This window comes from Micromys minutus (assembly GCF_963924665.1).
Source record: "Micromys minutus genome assembly, chromosome: 3".
Classification (NCBI taxonomy): domain Eukaryota; kingdom Metazoa; phylum Chordata; class Mammalia; order Rodentia; family Muridae; genus Micromys; species Micromys minutus.
The window spans coordinates 94,093,846-94,106,144 of record NC_137972.1 but is presented as its reverse complement, the minus strand read 5'-3'; positions in this window follow the sequence as shown (position 1 = coordinate 94,106,144).

Below are 12,299 nucleotides of genomic sequence, written 5' to 3'. Positions count from 1 at the left end.
TTATGAAGCTCAAAGAGAAGGAAAGCCAGAATGTAGATGTCTCAGTCCTTCTTAGAAGAGAGAACAAAACACTCACGGGAGGAAATACAAGTTCAAACAGAGGAGCAGGGATTGAAAAAAGATCATTCAGAGACTGCCTCATCTGGAGATCCAGATGCAGCCACCAACTGAAAGCACTATTGCTGATGCCAAAAAGTGCTGACTGGCAGGAACCAGATATGGATGCCTCCTCAGAGGCTCTGCCAGAGTCATACAGACACAGTTGAGGATGCTTGCAGCTAACTACTGGACTGAACAGGGGGACCCCAATGAAAGCTAAAGAAAGGACTGAAGGAGCTGATTGGGTTGCAACCTTATGGAAAGAACAACATTATCAACCAACCAAACCCTTCAGAACTCCCAGGGAATAAAACACCAACTATTGAGCACACATGGACACACATTGAGCACAACTGGACCCATGGCTCCAACTGTATATGCAGCAGAGAATAGCATTGTCTGGCATCAATGGGAGAAGAGGCTTTTAGTCCAGGGAAGGTGAATTTTCCCAGTATAGGGGACAGCTAAATCACTGAGGTGGAGAGGATGATTGGGAGAGGGAGCACCTTCATGAAAGCAAGTGGAGGGGAGGAGGGATAGGAGTTGAGGGGAAGTGGATAAAATTTGAAATGTAAAAGCAGAGAATATGCAATAAAAATTAAATTAAGAAATGCTTCTAGTCACTTCTAAGTATAACTAGGTCCAAGTGGCTTTAGTAGGAGTCATATCACTTACAGCCAAAGCACAGGTTGCTTCCCATTTCACATGGCTTAGTAGGCCCCTGTACTCTCAATGAGAATAGCCTTCTTCCACTACTGCAGGTCTCAGTCTGTCAGAAACTGATCTCCATAACCACCAGAACTAACACATCATCCCCAAGCACATTCTCAAAAGCATGTCATCCAAAGCTACTGATCTTTCACAGGAAAAATATTCTTGTGCTTTTTCACTTTTGTGTATAAGAGTGGATATGGATATTTGTGGTATGTGTGTGGGTTGGCTTGGGTGTGTGCACATGCAAATACCTATACAAATAGTGTGGTTTGAGTGGAAACAAAAAACCAACATTATATATCTTCTTCAATCACCATCTATGTTTGTTGTTTGAGTCTCTCACAGAACTTGAACCAGTAAACAGGGAGATTCAGGGTTCCACCTGTCTGCCTCTCCAGCCATAGCTTTACATGAAACATGCCACATGTTTTTGTTACGTACAGTCTGGGATCAGAACTTGGGTCCTCAAGACTCTTTGCAGGTGAGAACAATGGTCACACTCATCAGCTGCTTAGACCAAGTATCAGTGGGGCACCTAGAGAGCTGCTACTGGTTTCAAGCAGCAAAAATATACTTTCTGAATTTAAATGACAACATTTATAAATCTATTAGACTTCTTGCAAGTTGAAAACTGGGTCATTTTATTATTATTTATTTTAAAAATTAATGATCGTTTGTCCTGATGGCTACACAAATGCAAGGCTGCTTGGTGACAGAAATTTCACAGCAATGGTGCCATGGGCAAAACAAAAGGGCCATATTTCCACCGTGTTCTAAGAGTTGTTGGTCACCTGGACAGTTGCACACATGACCTTGTATCCTTGTGTTACAAGAATCAACTATGTCACATTCACCTCAAAAGCTGAACATATGATGATTGCACCAATCCGTACGTTGTGGGGCAGTTAATGGTTGTTTCCTTTATCCAGTATTTCTTTCATAGTCTAGTTACTTCAGTCTGCTTGGTGTTTTCACAAAGCAAACTCCAAACAGAGGAAACTTACTGCATCACCAGGAATTTAACAATAGGGGCACCTATTCTAGATTCCAAAGCAGTGACGGGACGAACTCTTGAATCCAGCACTACATAGAGGCAATGTTCCCAACTGTGAAATAAGAACCAACTCCTAGAGAGCAGTGAGCTTGGAGATGGTTCACTGGGCCAAGAAAATATAGAGGACCAGCATTTGGACCACCGGCATCCAGATGAATACTAGACAGGTCTAGACAGGTTCAATAGCCCACTTATAATTCCCATGTATGAGCCGTGGACACAGGGGATCCCTAAAAAAAGCTAACAAGTAACACTAGCCAAATTGGCAAGCGCTGGGCTCAAGTGAGAGAACATTGCCTCAATATGTAAGATGGAAAGCAACGTTGTCACCAAACAACATACATGAATGCACATCACAGACACAAGCAAATAGTCTTATTCTTTAAAATAAAAAATCAAAATCTATAGTGATAGATACTTTATTTTCCTATACCAAATTAATCTTGTTCTATCTGGTGAGAAGTTCAAGCATAGTCATTTTTACTTAGAATCAGAGCTAGAAGGCTTACAAAGTAGTACGTACATTGTAAAGGGGCCAATTAACTGCCCCCCCAAGTCGGTCATGACATGGGCTTTACCTTTAGCACTTCTACTTGAGGCAAGTATTCTGAGAGGGAGTATTCAGAAGGTTGGAGAAGTCAGCCTTCCCCTCCTTCCCACGGATACAGCGTGTACCATTTTGTAAATGCTGCTGTGTGGTTTTGATGGTAAGACTTCACTACACACATATACCATGAGCATGGTTTCCTCTGACAACACTGGTCCTTGTTCGCCTGCTGGGGTGGAATACATCACCATTTTATGGCGCTCCATAAACACTGTGGCATAAGCAAAGAGCACCAGTTTGTCCAGAGACACACTGCTCCTGGTCTCCTGTAACGCACAGGACGCCTTTACTTCAACGTCCTCTTGTAGCTGTTAATTCTATTTGACCTCTTGATCTTAATCTTGACCCTCCAGTGCATTGCTCATGAAGCTCCCTAGGCCTCACCATTCCTCCTTATATTCCTTCTCTAGCAGAAAACATGGCGGGGATACAAAGGAGACTTTGTGGCTTAGAATGTTGGGTAATCTTAATAAGATTAGGTTTCTTTAACTAATATTAGAACTGTACATTCATTATTCAAAAACAAGTTCCAAGTGTGTGTGTGTGTGTGTGTGTGTGTGTGTGTGTGTGTGTGTGTGTGTATGTTTGTGTTTCTGTGTCTGTATGAGAATAGAGGTATTACTATTTGATCTAATGTCTAAAAAATGTAGTTTTTTTCAAAATCCAGATGCAGTCTGGGACAGAAATGGCGATGTACAAACTGTAAGGAGACTTGGAGAGGATCAGGAAGATGGGCACACCCACTGTCTTCACAGCTTTGCCAAGATCTAGGGCTGCTCACCTTTCCCAGGCATCTGCAGTGGGTTCTTTGGGCTCTAAGTAGATGAAAAAAGAAGAAGTCACCGGATCTCTATGTAGACTCTATTCGTCAGCTAATCTAAGTAGCTTGCACTAAATCATAGGGAACCATGAGGGGCAGAAAGTAGCTTGGCCCTTTGTGGGGAGCTTAGTCATTGGATGAACACAGAGTGTGCACAGAAAACAAACACCAAGCACTGGTCTTCAGTAAGGGCCAAGTGAACTGAGCAACAGTCTGTAGAAATGAGAAGCAGAAGTGGAACTCTGAGGATGGGACAGACCAGTGCAGGAAAGCCCATGAAGATTTAAGGATTTCTGGCTTGCTCTTGAGCAACAATTCTTACCTAAAGGCCAGAGTTCTGTTATCAAGTCCATGAGTGGAGATTTGAGGATCCATGGGCCCTTTGGCTTGTGTTTATTGGGATGAGGCTTCATGGTCTTCACCAGATTTTTGGTGGATGACTGGGAAGGTAAACAGTCCCTCCTTCACAAGTAATTGCATAAGCTATAAGAAAAAATTATAAAAAAAGGGGTAAATAAGAACATGTTTAGGAAATGAACCAAACATGTTCAAATAGCAGTAGTGGCCCCATATCCAAATAAGTGGTGTCTAGTGACGGACCTGGGAAAACAGAGAAGCTGAAGAAGAGAGTTAACTACCAACATTAACCTTTGTACTATGTTCGAGCATCCTGGGCTTTAAGATAACTGAGCTCACTCCTCGGGGCCAGAGATAAGGTTGGTGAGCCTGAAGTCACAAAGAACCCAAATCCAGGGATGAAACCAAGAAAACAGGTGAGCTGGCAGATGTAGCCAGAGAGGGAACAAGACTGAGTTCAGGAAGGACTTTGTGGAAAACAGCTGAAGTGTAATGCCTGTGGGTGGCAGTAGTCTGGGGTACCGATGGAAAGGTGAAGGAACCAAGGGTATCTGAGAGCCCCTGTTCTGCAAGACTGGCAACAAGAAGAACTGGATGGAGAAACAAGGAACTACCAAAAGCCTTTCCACCCCAATGTCAGCAGGCATGTGCTGCGCCCAACAGAGTATCAAAGAGAGCTCTAACAGTGTTCTTTCCACCCAGAACCTTCTGTCCTAGACAACTGATCTCGTCAAAGTCTCGGGCTACTCCTCACTGTTAGCTAACTGGCAGCTGTATCGTTTTTATTTGTTATTAACAATCTTTCTCTGAATGACGTTACCATGAAGTGATAAGGAGACAGACAAGGACATAAACATTCCAGAGTGATAAAAGCAGCCCCGCCTTCGCAGTGCCCACAGCACTTCAGCTTCATTAGGCCCAGTGGTGTTTCATTAGAGCCAATGTCATTTAAGTTCTTATGATCACTTCAAGGCTATTTGTTTTGACAAAGGATTTTAAGAAAAGGCAGTCAGAACATTCTGGGTTTTATTTAACTTTATAATCATGTACTTTGCTCCCCAGTAAAGAGATAACTAAAGCATCCCTGTTACATCACTAAAACCCTCCTGACATAATTCTGAAATATAGCATAAGATTCCACAAGGAGGAAGATTAGTGCCGACGAAATGCTGACCCAGGTATCTAGGTTTGATGCCAAGTCTGGGGCCTTCACATTGTCTCCTTTATCAACACACACACACGCTCTGTAATGGTGAAAGATGCCTCTTCCATTGACACATTGGTGCTTTTCTGAGAAAGCATAACTCTGATCGTGCCACGTGCAGGATAAACGAAATGAGCTCTCCAGAGCCAGCAGTCAGGAGTAACCGAGGTTAACGAAGTGTGGAGTGACTCAGTAGTATCAAAAAACAAGGGTGTGTTTTGAAGATTTGTCTTCAGGCTGAGCTTAGTGGTGGAAGCCTTCAATCCCTGCACTTAATAGCCAAGAGGCAGGTAGATCTCTGGTAGTTTGAAATCAGCTTGTTCTACCTAATGAGTTCCAGGACAGCCAAAACTACATAGTAAGACCCTGTCTTTAGAGAGAAAGAGAGAGACTAAGAGACAGGGAGTTAGAGAGAGAGAGAGACAGAGACAGAAAGAGACAGACAGAGACAGAGAGACAGAGAGAGTCACAGAAAGAATGACAGAGACAGAAACAGGGAGACAGATTTATCTTCTTTTCTCCCAAAGATGACTCTACTTGATTCAGGAAGATCATTGTCTGATTTAGCACCTCATAATTCAAGCTGGCATTAAAAGTGTTCAACCTATCTATCTGTGCAGGTAGAGCTGATCTCAGAGCAACTTAAATCATCCCTGTCCCCTGGGCTTCATCCCATTTGTTTCAGTCTCTTGCATCCTATATACTCTCTACCAGCCAAGCAACAAGAGCAGCCGAACACTGTCTCTACCACCCCTGCTGCAGACACACAAGTCATTTTGGCTTGTTCCTCTGCCCTTCTGACAGCCTGACCATTTGATGCAGGTGACGATGACATGGTTTTTTCTTTTTCACAGCATGGCCCCAGTTCCTAGCCAGGGTGTCAGCGAATGTTCCTAATGTAAGAATGTGCATGTTTGTTCTGAAGGAAGGGAAAAAGTAAACGTATTTTTAGACAAATTCAGAGCCATGCCCTACCACAACCATCACCACCACTGGAGCTAGAACTTAGACTATGCAGCTATATGATTGTTTTAGTTTAGTTCTCTTAGCTGATGTGTATATTTAAAAAGAAAAAGAAAAAGATAATGTCCTGAATTTCTGCACCAATGTTAGGAAATAGATGAAGAGAGCGGGGAAGGGGTGCAGGGGGCATTAGGGTGTGGAGAGATGGCCCATGGAGGCAAGGCATGGGGGCAAGGAGAATTCCTCAGGGGGGTTCCATGTTGAGAATCCCTTCCCCCTGAAGAACCAGCCACATGATGGTATAGTACAGAATAGAGTTTATTCAGGTCATGGGGAGAGTTAAAAGGGTAGTAGAGGCAGAGAGAGAGAAAAGAGGAGAGGAGAGAAGCAGAGGCCAGCCATGGGCATGTGGGGGGGATGGGAGAAAAGGAGCAAGAGAGCAAGAGCACAAGAGAGAGAGGAGGGGAGGCAAGCAGCCTCTTTTATAGTGTCAGATAACTGGGGAGAAGCATACTTGGCTGTTGCCAGGTAACTGTGGGGTGGGGTATACCTGGCTGTTGCCAAGTAACTGAGGGGTGGGGTTTACAGAATCCCAACATTAGCAAAAAGAACAGAACTGACCTGGTATAATATTGCATGTCTATAGCTCCAGCACTGCAAAACTTTGAGGCTCCACTCAGGTATGTGTCAAGACCTTGTGATAAATTAGATACAATAACTGGCCGCTGTGCTTGGGTGGTTTAAGGAAGAAGAAAGTAGGTAGAAGTAATGCTCATTTCTGTCTCAGAGGTCTTGCCCTGGTTAGGCTGTGTGCAGGCTGTACTTGGACATGAACACTGGTTCAGTCTTCTTACCCATGACAGAACTTGTCTGTGCTCCCAAAACAGTCTTGCAGTTACTGTGCTCTAAAGTCCAGGTCCAGTAATTAAACTTCTCAGGGCATCCTCTAGACACACAGCTTGAACTCCTTTGGGAAGACAGGGTTACCATCATAAGCAAGTATAGATAGATGACGAATGAATAGACAGAGAGATAAAGGTGTGTATGTGTGTGTGTGTGTGTGTGTGAGAGAGAGAGAGAGAGAGAGAGAGAGAGAGAGAGAGAGAGAGATTATATTTAAAAGAATATAGGTAGGGAGAAGCAGGATGGAACATCTTGTTTAGTGTTTCTGTTTCTTTTTCTGACTATGAAGTCGCAGCCCCTATAATTTCTTTCCCAATACAGACTCAACAGTTTTATTTATTTATTCATTCATTCATTTATTTATATTTATCACGGCTCCCACATGTCTCATATTGACCTCTAGAAAGCAGTAAATACCCACCTAAATTGCTAGTTTTTCTCTCAAACATATGGCCAGCTTTGTGGGGCTCTTAATTATTAGATTTCCATATCAAATGCATATTCTATTTAAGACTTTTATTTATAATACTTTTGAATAAATACAAAGCAATATAATATACTCTGAAGCAGAATTTTAGCAGAGAAATTAAGTACTTTTTTAGTTGTAACTTTTTTAGCATGGCTGTTTTAATGCAGAAAAGAGGGGCAAAAAAATTAATGAGATTGTCCATGCACTCAGAGAAAGTAATGAAAAGAAGAGAAATGAAGGGAAAAGAAAAGCCTTTAGTTAAGTAGGCACAAAAGAAACATTTCCTCAAACATACCTTTCTCCCAGAATAGAGAGAAGAACACACCATGCTCTGTAACAAGAAGACTCTGTGAAATGATTGCTGAGAAACTTATCTTTGGTTTCTGTTCTAAGAAGCCACTGATATTTTGGTGACAAGGTACAGGCACTGAGGAAAATGTTCTCTGCACACATTCCTGTGGGATCAAAAACAATACACTCTTAGAACTGAATATCCAATTCGTCACGCAGCACATGAAATGGACAGTGTTCTAGTTTCATTTCTGTAGCTATGATAAAATAAACTGACAAAAAGCAGTGTTCGCAAAAAGGTGTTACTTGGCTCGCTCTTTCAGGATACAGTCCATCCTTGTGAAGAAAACAAGGTAGTAGAAAATCATACGCACCATCAAAGCAGAAAAAAGAAAGTCACACATGGCTATTTGTGCTCACATATCCAGGCACCCTGCCTAGGGAATGGTACTGCCTATAGTAGGCTGGATTTCCCCACATCTGTTCACAATAAAGACAATCCCCCTCAAACATGACCACAGGTAAGCCTAATCTATATAACCTCTCATTGACCTTGTCTTACAAGAAGATTCTATGCTGTGCCATGGTAATAATTAAAACTAGATATTGTAAACACATTTATTGATGACCTGACAATATAAACATTCTATGGCTTCTCTGAGCTTCAGGTACAATGAAGGATCAAACAAGTACTTCTCATCACTGAAATCAGGATTAGAAAATAGAAAAGACCACGTGATGTTCTAGAATAATGTCTGACTGTCTGACATACAGTGGAAGCTCAATAAGCAATGATTTTTTTCCTCTTTCTATGTTGAGGACAATTTATTTATTTTGTAGAACTAAACTACTAAAAATTTGAAACAGACGTTCAGATGTATCTTAAAATAACATTTTACTGGGGATGTCTTTGAAATGCTTTGTCTTGGTTATTTTTCTATTGCTGTGATGAAACACCATGTCCAAGGCAACTTATTTTAAAAAGCATTTAATTGGGTTACAGTTTCCAGGGGTTGAAGGCACAGAATTAAGGCACACCTGAGATCTCATATCTTAATCCACAAGCGAGAGACTAGGTGTTGCACAAATCCTTTGACACTTCTAAGCCCACCCCAAGGTACAAGCCTCCTCTAGCAAGTCCACACCTCCTAATCCTTCCCAAACAATTCTACCAACAGGGGACTAGATGTTCAAACATGACCATAAGAGGAGCCATTCTCATTGAAGCCTCCACATTATTCACATCAGTTTGGATTTTTGAAAACTGGGGATTATATAGTTTACCTTGCCTACTTCATAGGTACTGTGACATCTTTTAAAAATGTATTAAAAAATCAGTAAGATGGGAAAATCCTTACTGACCTTTAAAACACAATTCTAGTCATGTGACCTTTGTCAAGCTCTTAAGCTCCATTGCTCATTATTTCCCTTACAGTTAATACAATCAATGGCAATTGCATTACTTCCTAAGTATACTCAAATGTTGCCAACATAGCACCAATTGTATAGGGATGTGGTATAGCTTATACCCTCTCTACCATTATCCCTTTTAACTCTCATATGTATAAACCATAAGATTTTGGTTTCTCCATCTATCGCTTAGACCTCCATTCAAAGGTGCTAGAGAAATTTAGTGACGTGCTGATTTGTAATGAAGAGAAGGCAGTCTATGTCTTCAGAATCCATGAAAGAATTTGTAGCAGCAGAGAGCACTGTGTACAAGGTAAGATCAAGTGAACATTTGCAACTACAGAACAAAGTTGAATCCTCCACCTTTGCACATTACCAGTCTTGTTCCCTGTTCTAATGTTGTGGCAGATGATATAAGGACTCAGGCTAAGGAAAGGAAGGCTCTACCAAGGCAGAGCATCACCTCCATCCATTTCTGTTTATGGTTGAGCCCTTGCAACAAAAGAGAAGCATTATAACTCACACCGATTTATGTCAAAGATGTTTCATATGACCCGGAAACTTCAGAAATGAAAACCCAGTGAATCTCTGTGCCAAGCTTGATGAGGTCATGGGGAGTTATGGAGAGACGTGAACAAGGCAAGCTAGATTCAACAGTTATACCGAGACAGTCCTTAGCAAGACTTGCTTGTTCAGAGTCTTCTCTTCAATAGATCAGAGATAAAGATTTCTTTAGTGTAGGATAGTGTAGCGTCTCCTATTAGAGTCTCATGAAGTGCAGAAAAAAGGCAGAAAACATCATGGTCTGCCTCAGAAGATAGAAGGAAAGTCAGAGATACCTGCCTGCTTCTGATCTTTCCTCAAATTCAGAGATGTCATACTTCCAAAATACACACACACACACACACACACACACACACACACACACACACATCCATACCTAAATTTATAGTAAAGCTTCAATTAAACACAGAGAGAAGGCTGAGACAGAAGGATAACTGCAAGTTAGAGGTCAGCCCTGGCTATATTAGGGAGTTATGCTTCAGCTTGGACAACAGTGTAAGATCTCATCTCACAAAAATGCATAAAAGAAGCCGAGAAACAGATGCATGCATACAAGTACATCCAACCTCTGACCCCCCTTGGTTTCTCGGTCTCTTATCAGTTCAAGGGACTCACACGGGCAGCAGAAACTGATAGGATTATCACCGTTAAAATATAACTGATGGGCCTTCTACTTCAACATGACAATCTAAGAAGTGCAATTCGCTTGGATTCTCCTCAAATCCTATTAAAATGATCGTGATGCTGAAGATGTGGGAAGTGAGAAGTAAATGGCCTATGGCAAATGACCAGAAAAAGGCTGAACCTTAAACTGGTAGGAAAGGTGGATGTGTCACCAAATCCAGAAAGTTTTAAGAACTAGAGTCATACGCTGAGTGTAATGGTAGATGCCTGTAGTTCAAGCACTCAACTGTGTGAAAGGCAAAGAACTTTTCATGATGCTACAGAGAGGACATGACATTCTGAAGCCTGTGGTCCTCTGTCTGTCCTCAGCTTGAGACTGAGAAAATCACAAATCCCTTCAAAATGCTGCTGCTGAGTGTCATGGTAGTTCAAGAACCACTTATTAACTTACCAACAGTCTTTTCTTTCCAGATTTTATTTATTTATTTATTTATTTATTTATATTGGTTTTTATTTACTGGTTTTTTTGATATAGGGTTTCTCTGTGTAGTCCTGGCTTTCCTGAAACTCTCTCTAAACCAGGATGGCCTCAAACTCAGAGATCTGCATGCCTCTGCCTACTGAATGCTGGGATAAAGTACATCCTTAATGCCTGGCACCAGAAGTCTTTCCAAATCCAGCTCAAATGAGGAAACATCCCCTTCAACAGTGTGGAGACATCACCAAAACACAGCTCAAAGGAATATAACATCCCCTTCAACAGAGTGAAGTTATCATTACAACACTGCTCAAAGGAACAGAGCATCCCCTTCACTGGTGTGGAGACATCACCAGAACACAGCATAAAGGCTGTTGGGCAGCAATGTCTATGCAGCAACTTCTCAGGTCTCTAGATCATCTGCTCAACCTCAAAGGAGGTCTGAAATTAGACTCCCCATGCTTGATCTCAGGTCAAAGAAAATGCAAATATTCTTGTCAAATGAATGGCATATGGGTGCTCATATACATATGGGAGAGAAGTAGGGTATCATGTAGCTCAAATTGGCCTTGAACTTCCTCTGTACTGACTACGACCTTGAATTTCTGATTCTACTGCTTCAACCTACCAAGGGCTGGGATTACAGTCTTGTTCCACCATGCCTTGCTTTATGTGGTGTTAGTGATCAAAGCCAGGACTTCATATGTGCTATGTAAACACACTACAAACATAAGGCCATGGAGTTTTGGGATAGGGTTTGTTTTAGTTACTATGCAATTGCTATGAAGAGACACCATGACCAAGGCAACTGATAAAAGGAAGCATTTAACTGGGGACTTGCTTACGGTTTCAGAGGGTTAGTTCATGATCATCATAGTAGAGAGAGTGGAGGCAAGCAGACCGACATGGTACTGGAACAGTAGCTGACAGTTCATATCTGGTAGGCAACTTTCAGGCAGAGAGAAAAAGATCGAGACTGATCTTGGTATAGGCTTTTGAAATTTCAAAGTCCACCCCCAGTCACTCACTTCCTCCAATGAGACCACACCTGCTTCAACAAGGCCACACCTCCTAATCCTTCTGAGACAGTTCACTAGCTGGGTACCAAGCATTCAAATATGAGCCAACTGAGCTCATTCAAACCATCACAAGGTCAAAGCTAATCTACAGTTCCCAAATTCTGAGATTAGAGGTAGGTACTACCACACCAGGAATATTTTGCTTCTTGAAGCCTATGTCTAAAGACCTATGTCAGCCCAGACACCAGTTTAAGCATGAAGATTCCTAAGGCCACCCCCACTCAAACACCTGGTTATAAAAACAGCCATATTTACCATCATCCTGGAAATCCACAATCTCTAACATGCTACAAAACTCCGGAAAGCTCTTATAACCACTATTGTGTTAGCACCAGAAACCTAATCAGAGAAATCAGAGAGCATGATCTGTCAGGGTTCTGTATGCAAAGCTCTAATTTTCAGGGACTCAATATCCTAGCCGCCCAGCGTCAATGCATCAACTCAGTGGACTTCTGTGAGGGGGATGATGGCCCAGCTTTCAGTGTCCAGAGTTTTGGAGGATGCATCATGCTAGAATGACTACACCAGGGAATTGCACCATCCAGCCACATGCCTATCTTTCTGATTAGACAGACGCCCCCATCTGGTGTCATCTCATTAGCATGAATGATTACTGTGTGGAGAGAATAGACCACCAGAAACAGCCACAGCAAAGACATTTCC